Below are 9,087 nucleotides of genomic sequence, written 5' to 3' on the forward strand. Positions count from 1 at the left end.
GCAAAATGTACCTTAAAATAGGCATTTTCCACCGAGAATAACACGAAGGTCGGCCATCGTTGTTGATCACGTGGTCTATGAAGAGGCTTGTTTGAGACAAGCAAGACCTGCGCAGACCTGCGCAGTTGCGATCAACGTCTTGCTAGTGCGTTGCATGATGGTTAGTCATTTTGTCCGACTTGCTCTGGAGGCTCGCCCACATGAGACTTTGAAATCTCGCGGGACAAAGACGCCCGCAGCTTTGAGAGCGAGGCGAGGCGAGTTGGCGCAGTTGCTCTCCACGAGCTGCGGAAGCGAAATGCTTGATGGGAAACGGCTCGCTGGTATCTCGAGCTGAGCGCTCATTGGTGGTTTTTACCCCGTGCTGCTGATGAAACTCTCCAATTGGCTGGCAAAAGTTTGTTGTTGTTTTGTGTCAGTTTTACGTCGCCACATCCATTCCCATTTTTCATCATTGTTCCACAATGTTTATCATCATGAAATTAATATCTATTATACTATACTGCTTACCGTTTTCATACTTTATATATCTTAGCATATTCATACACACTGTTCATACTGCTCACAGGCTGATATCTAGTGCAGTGGTTCCCAAACTTTTTGTGCCCAAGGCACACCAAAGGACAAGTCAAAATCTCAAGGCACACCTATTGTGCAAAATAGCCCTGATAACACGTGTTATCACTCATATGTAAAATATCTGTAAATGTGCATAATTATTTACAAATGCCAAATAAAATGTAACAAAGACAACTATATTACTCATGAAATATTTAGTAACGAAATATTTCAGAAATGAATTTGAAACGTTATCAAATTAGGCTTCATCAAAGCAGCAACACACTCATTTAAACCAGACAGGTCACAACATTAAAAATGAGACAAAGGAAATTCAGCACAGATAACTGTCAATGCAAGGAAGCTGCATTGTCCATGGTCCTGAACTACAAATTATAAATGTAACATTTCAGCAGAGTCGTTACTAAAAAAAAGTAATATATTACATATTACTTAAGTATTACACTACTTCGTTACTCTCTACATAAAGTAACTCGTTACTTTACTCGCAGGGCCGGCCCGCCCCTCCCTGCAGGCAGATCACGCAGACTGCTAACGTTTCAAATGTTCTCTTTAGTTCAGTTTCCATCCTGAATGTTTTCCTATCTGACCATGGCTGTCCTCTGTCTCCTGCTATCTGTATATTTTGCGCAGTCTATCTCTGCTCACTCTGTTGCGTCGGCGTGTTCTCCTGCGTGTTGGCCATGTGTTGCACTGGAACCAGACACCGCAAAGACTTCAGCCGAGCACGTACGAACTGCGCATGCGTGAGTGGCAATAACTCTCCTTACCAGCAGGTGGCGGTAGTGTGTATTCGTCATTCAAAACAGGCAACAACCGGAAAACAGAGAAGAAGATCAGACTGTGATATAAACAAACACATAGCGTGTGCGGTAGCTCCACCATAGCATGTGTTATTTGCAGGTGCTTGTTGAGGTTTGACGTTGTGTTTACAGCAGTGGATAACAGCTTCTGGCCTGGACACAGTTTGCACCTCACCGTCACATTCCTGTCTATTCTTCGGATGAACTCAAAATAATGGGCATACGTCCTCCACCCCTCGAGAGTTATCGCTGACTCAGCCATGTTTATGCAGCACTGCAGGTGGAGATGTAGTCGCGCAGATTACGTACATATAAACCTACAAAGTACTGATATAGTAAATAAAAAAATAATTATTTTTATGTAGTTGTATATTGCAATAATAACGTATGGTTGTCACAAAATCCCACGGCACACCCGGACTTGCCTCACGGCACACCAGTGTGCCGCGGCACACCGTTTGGGAACCACTGATCTAGTGTATTCATACCCCACTGTTTATTCATCATTCAATTCATTCTATATGTTATTCTGTAGATTGTGTGCATTATTTTCCACTTCACTGCTTGTTGCACCTGGTTAGAAGCTAAACTGCATTTCGTTGTCTCAGTACCTGTAATATGTGCAATAACAATAAAGTTTCTCTTTAAGTTAAACCAAATCATTAAAATAAAATCTATTGTAATGTAATGATTTGGTTTAACCTTATTTATTGAATACATCATTTAAAATGGCAAGATTAAATCAATTTCCGCCATTGCAAACCCAGCCAGTCAAACCGACTCCGAGTCCGAGCTGTCCGACTTAAGACGAGCTTTTTGACACCTCCCCCGGCTGCGATCGGCTACTCTCATCTACTTTCGAGGCGAGCCGCAATGTGTCTCAAACAAGCCTAAGGTCTATGGGACGCCCTGCCCGTAGAAGCCTGACGGTCAAGAGGTCCGCTGTCCGCAATGAAGGTCTATGGGACGCCCTGCCCGTAGAAGCCTGATGGGCAAGGGGTACCCTGTACGTAATATAGCGACGGGGAGGGGCCCTGACCGTCCGTCAATATGTGACGGGATGGGAGTGAGAACGTGTTGGTGTGTGTGTGTGTGTGTGTGTGTGTGTGTGTGTGTGTGTGTGTGTGTGTGTGTGTGTGTGTGTGTGTGTGTGTGTGTGTGTGTGTGTGTGTGTGTGTGTGTGTGTGTGTGTGTGTGCGTGCGTGCGTGCGTGCGTGCGTGCGTGCGTGCGTGCGTGCGTGCGTGCGTGCGTGCGTGTGTTGTACAGTGCGTAGATGCGGCGGACAGACGGGTCTCAGTTGGTTTGGTGTCCTTACTTTTAATACTTGTAAATACAACTTTTGCCCCTTAATTTCAATTCCCCATTTCAGCGACCAGAGAGAGGGGGGGGGGATATATCCAGTCTCTGATCGTGTTACGTTATTATGAGAGTGCTCTCATACAGAGGCGGCGCTAGGGGGTGGCTACTTGGGCTCAAGCCCCGGATGTTTTTTGAAAAGCCCCGGATGTTTCACTTGAAAAAAAAAAAATGTGGAGTAATGTGCAGTACCGGAGTCCACCAGAGAGGCAGCCGCTGCGGGACATTAGCCTGCGTACTGCGTAGCCTTCCCTGCCCTGAAGAAGAAGTGATCCTTCTTAGTGCCTGACGAGTTTTAAGCTAATATATTAGAAAGTTATTTTCATCGAAGCAGGCGCCACAAGCTGCAGCAGCAGCAGTATCAGCAGCTGACAACAATGTCATCACCAGCAGTGAAGAAATGGATGATGTTTCAGGTTTGTGAATCTAATGGTGATATCTGCGCTCTGGCTGACTGAGTAAGAAGTGAAAAAGAGTGATGGACTGTAACGTTAATCTTATAGCTAGTAAACATGGAGTAACCAAGGCAAGGCAAGTTTATTTATATAGCACCTTTCAACACAAGGCAATTCAAGGTGCTTTACAAAAATGAAAGACATTCAGACAAAGGCATTTAAAAACAGTCAAAGATAATAAAAGAAACATTAAAAGAAAAAATACATGAATACAAAGTTACAGTGCAGTTTAAGATATGAATAGTTCACACAGAAGTTCCACTTTACTGATGAACACAACAGCTCAGTTTAAATTAAAAGCAGTGACAAAAGATAAACCACACTAAGTCAATACCCTTATATGTTAGTATGTATACAGAACATGACTAAAAATTATTCTAAGATGTAACGTTAACCCTTCATACCTCAGTCTACTTTTAAGACACTAAAATAACGTATTCCAATTTTTATTTTGTTTTCGCGCGTGGAATTATACCGGCTCTCGTTTCAGTACACATAACAACGGAACCATAGCAACGGAACTGACAGGCAACGGAACTGACAGGCAACACTCTGAATCCGATTGGCTGTGACTGCATCCACTCAGAGTGCCCGATTCAGAAACGTGACTCTTACACTCTTTACGTCACAAACAAAGATGGTGGATGAGAATAGATCTATAAAACGATAAGCAATGCGCAGTGGATCGGAAGAGGACGGTGTGTCGGCGTTGTTCGATAGCGGTGCGGTATGCTAATGGGAACACACGCCAAACATGCTAAATCACATCAGAAGGCATCACCCAGATTTGCCAATCACCGGAGCCCAGCAAAAGACAACAGCAGTTCAACAGCTGATCCCCGCTGTTTTTAAGCCAATAGACATGAAAGCAGAGAGACTAAAATAAATAACGGAAGCTTTTGGCATATTTTTTCAACGACTTTGCGCTCTTGAAACACTTTCTTATTATTTATGATGTAATATTTTCAAGACATTCTTTTTAGTTTTACAGCTTGATGAAACCTTTTAGTTTGACATCAGCCATTATAGATACTATGGCCATCTGAGTGTGTGTGGTACTGTTTGTGGTTTGTTTTTAACTGTTTAATACAGTTAATTATTCAAAATGTCAGAGTTCCTTATTTTTAAACTGAAACTTGCACTACTGTTCAAAAGTAAATAACAACAAACCTGGAATTATGCATTTGGGACTTTTTTTTGCTTTTTCTTGTTGTACCGAACCGTACCGAACCGTGACCCCCAAACCGAGGTACGAACCGAAACGTGACTTCTGTGAACCGTTACACCCCTAGTCCCCGGTGTTCCAGGGAACTCACCAAGTGTCAGAAAACACAACCCTCTCTCTTTTCCTCCATACCCAAATCTCTAAAAACGGGGCTGCAACGGATCTGATACAGACTGATCTTGAATTATTTTCTACGTACAGAAGTGGTTCTCCGCTTATTTGTCAATTCTCCACCTATCAGGGGAATGTGGGGTTGGGCCACGGCCGGCCATTGCGCTGGAGACGCTGTAGTACATATTCCAGGCCTGTAAGTGGCGCTGTAGTCTGCCACAAAAGCAGCGAAGAAGACTTCCCGCGCATGGTTGCCCTTCTGTTTATACTCTGCTCTGGCTCTTTTTCTCCCTCCCCGAGGCAAGCGTTTGCTCCCGCTGCTGTAATTCAATGCAATCCCTCCCTCGCTGTAATGCTCTCCGGTAGTCCACCAGCAGATGACAAACACCCTCCACGGCTCTTCCAAGGAACGAGGGGACCGTGCGGCAGAGTTTCAGTTAGATTTTTATTTCGCCGGTCAACATGTCCGTTAAAGTTTATATCTTCCGGACAAAATTAGAAAAGTGCCGGTCAAAGGTCTTCTTTGTTATTTATTGAGCTTTAAAACAAATGAATAACGACTCTATATAATCATATAAGAATAAAACACGGAGGACGGAGATCTCTTTTTCTCCCCCTCTTCTCCCCGCTGCAGCCCAGCAGCTGATCTCAAAGCACGCGCCCCTCTCCTGCAGGGGGGCGTGGTCAGCTGCAGCTCACAGAATCAGCCCCCTGCAAAAACAGCGCTGGAAAGAGCAAATAGAGCGAAATGAGGCATGGCTAAAATGCAAGATCTGTTTGGTATTTTGAAAGAAAAACTATTTATATACTTTATATAGGTATGGCCCTACAATATATTGTTCAAATATAGCATGATATGTCCCCTTTAAGGTATTATTAAGGTAGGGTTAATGTTGCTCTCAAAGTGCACCAGATTGATGCCTTTAACTTCAATATTTAAAAAAAATTCGACGACCCCCCTAAAGGATGTTTGGTCCACCCCCCACTTGTAAAAAAAATAGCACTTTACCCCTGCACCCCCCCCCCCCCCAATAATTCCTGGGCTAAGCCCCGGATCTCCTACAATCCTAAATCCGCCTCTGCTCTCATACTTTAAATTGTAGCCGCTCAGGGTTGCCAACTCTCACGCATCTGGCGTGTGACACACGCTTTCACCCTCAATCTCACGCTCTCACTCTGCCCAAACTATTCTCACGCCAAAAACAAGAATACCGAAGACTAGAAACGGTTTTGAAAACTTTTGTCAGGTAGTGATTGTCTTCTCAATAGAACATCTTTGATAATGTCTTCTGGCCAATCAGAATCAAGATAACGGCGTGGTGTTGTTGCAGGAAGTCCCGACGGAGAATACTTTTGCTGTAGTACATCTATACATCGATACAACATTACGTGTTGATAGAAATCAACACGTAATGAAATAAGACCCCACGGTTTGATGATTGATAGGTGTGTGGGCTGTCTTTCATTTTGACACAGAACAATGGGGGCTATCAACCCTTATCCACAATGTAAAGTAATTAACACAGCCTCTTCCCTCTTCTCTCTGTGAGGAGCAGCAGGTTCAGCTTTCAGAACAAAGTAACAAAAAACTAAAATGGCATTCATTTGTTTAAATATGTCGTGTAGTAATAGATGTATTTATTTTTCTTCTCAAGAGAGTACCAAAATGTGTATTTTATGTTAGTATTTCAAAAAATCTCCTGGGGGAGAATCCCCCCAGACCCCCCTACAGGGGTTGGGCTTTCAGCATGTCAACTCTTTCACCTGTGGGTAAATTGCAGAATTGGCTCCAGGTCGGCCTTTTTATTTACAAGACAAATGTGCCTTTTTATTTCATACAATTCAATTTGGATTGAGACAGGGAAATAATCTAAACTTCACGCGTGGCGTTTCACTGTCAAGGGGTAGCGTGTATGTAATTACATTGAAAATACTGACTTCACCCCACCACTGTATGGGTTAGCCCTACCACAGATTACCCAACACAAATACTCTCTGGCAACTGCCGACCCGTATTGCGCAAGCGCAGATCTAAGATCCAGTAGAAATGATAAAAAAGTAAAAGTCTGCTGCTTATTGTTCTACTAGGCCAAAATAGAGTGTGTTAATTAATATGTTTGGCAGTTTGGAATAAGTCTGTAGATTTGTTTGTGTGTTTCATGTATAGGCCTCTCACGATAATTAATTTTGTTGGATACATTTTCCAGGAAATTATTGCGATAAACAATAATATTGTCGGCACTGTTGTATGACCATTTTAGACCCCTGACATAATGATAATATATAATAATAATTGAAGTACATCCTTTCGAACTGCTAGTCACATCCTCATGTAAATGAAAATGTATCGAGTTCATTTTAATTTAAGTCAATTAATTGCTCTGACTGGGGGATCCCAAGGCGCTCCCAGGCCAGCGAAGAGATATAATCCCTCCACCTGGTCCTAGGTCTACCCCTTGGTCTCTTCCCAGCTGGACGTGCCTGGAACACCTCCCTAGGGAGGCGCCCAGGTGGCATCCTAACTAGGTGCCTGAACCACCTCAACTGGCTTCTTTCGACGCGAAGGAGGAGCGGCTCAACTCCGAATCCCTGCCTGATGACCGAACTTCTCACCTTATCCCTAAGGGAGACACCAGCCACCCGGCGCAGGAAACCCATCTCGGCCGCTTGTATCCGCGATCTCGTTCTTTCGGTCATGACCCATCCTTCATGACCATAGGTGAGGGTAGGAACGAACATGGCCCGGTAGACAGAGAGCTTTGCCTTCTGGCTCAGCTCCCTTTCCGTCACAACAGTGGGGTAAAGCGACTGCAGTACCGCTCCCGCTGCTCCGATTCTCCGGCCCATCTCACGCTCCATTGTTCCCTCACTCGAGAACAAGACCCCGAGATACTTGAACTCCTTCACTTGGGGTAAGGACTCATTCCCTACTTGGAGTGGACAGTCCATCGGTTTCCTGCTGAGAACCATGGCCTCAGATTTGGAGGTGCTGATCCTCATCCCAGCCGCTTCACACTCGGTTGCGAACCGATCCAGTGAGTGCTGAAGGTCGCAGACCGATGAAGCCATCAGAACCACATCATCTGCAAAAAACAGTGGTGCAATCCTTAGTCCACCGAACTGCAGACCCCCTCCCCCACGACTACGCCTCGAAATCCGATCCATGTATATTACAAACAGGATTGGTGACAAAGCGCAGCCCTGGCGGAGGCCAACCCTCACCGGAAATGGGTCCGACTTACTGCCGAGGACCCGGACACAGCTCTCGCTTTGGGAGTATAGAGATTGGATGGCCCTGAGTAGAGACCCCCTCACCCCATACTCCCGCAGCACCTCCCACAGTAACTCCCTGGGAACTCGGTCATACGCCTTCTCCAAGTCTACAAAACACATGTAGACCGGATAAGCGTACTCCCAGGCCCCCTCCAGGATCCTTGCGAGAGTAAAAAGCTGATCCGTCGTTCCACGACCAGGACGGAATCCGCATTGTTCCTCCTCAATCTGAGGTTCGACAATCGGCCTGACCCTCCTTTCAAGTACCTTGGAGTAAACTTTCCCGGGGAGGCTGAGTAGTGTGATGCCTCTGTAATTGGCACACACCCTCTGATCCCCCTTTTTAAGAAGGGGAACCACCACCCCGGTCTGCCACTCCTTCGGTACTGTTTCCGACTTCCACGCAACGTTGATGAGACGTGTCAACCATGACAGTCCCTCAACACCCAGAGCCTTCAGCATTTCCGGGCGGATCTCATCCACCCCCGGGGCTTTGCCACTGTGGAGTTGTTTGACGACCTCAGTGACCTCCCCCCGGGAGATTGGTGTTGATCCCCCGTCATACTCCAGCTCTGCCTCTAACATAGAGGGCGGAGTTGTCGGGTTCAGGAGTTCCTCAAAGTGTTCCTTCCAACGCCCCAACACTCCATCAGTTGAGGTCAACAACGTCCCATCCTGTACACAGCTTGGATGGTCCCCTGCTTCCCCCTCCTGAGGTGTCGGACAGTTTTCCAGAACAACTTTGGTGCCGCCCGAAAGTCCTTCTCCATGTCTTCTCCGAACTTCTCCCACACCCGCTGCTTTGCCTCTGCCACGGATGAGGCTGCTGCCCTTCGGGCCTGTCGGTACCTTGCAACTGCCTCGGGAGTCCCCCGGGATAACAAATCCCTGAAGGCCTCCTTCTTCAGTCGGACGGCTTCCCTGACCACCGGTGTCCACCAGGAGGTTCGAGGGTTACCGCCCCTTGAGGTACCTAGGACCTTGAGACCACAGCTCCCCGCCGCGGCTTCGGCAATAGAGGCTTTGAACACCGACCACTCTGGTTCAATGTCCCCAACCTCCACAGGAATGCACGAAAAGCTCCGCCGGAGGTGCGAGTTGAAGGCCTCCTGAACTTGGGCCTCCTCCAGACGTTCCCAGTTCACCCGAACTACACGTTTGGGCTTACCAGGTCTATCCAGAGGCTTCCCCCGCCACTCGACCCAACTCACCACCAGATGGTGAACAGTTGACAACTCCGCCCCTCTCTTTACCCGAGTGTCCAAAACATAAGGCCTCAGGTCC

Source organism: Pseudochaenichthys georgianus, chromosome 17 (assembly GCF_902827115.2).
Source record: "Pseudochaenichthys georgianus chromosome 17, fPseGeo1.2, whole genome shotgun sequence".
In the NCBI taxonomy this organism is placed as follows: domain Eukaryota; kingdom Metazoa; phylum Chordata; class Actinopteri; order Perciformes; family Channichthyidae; genus Pseudochaenichthys; species Pseudochaenichthys georgianus.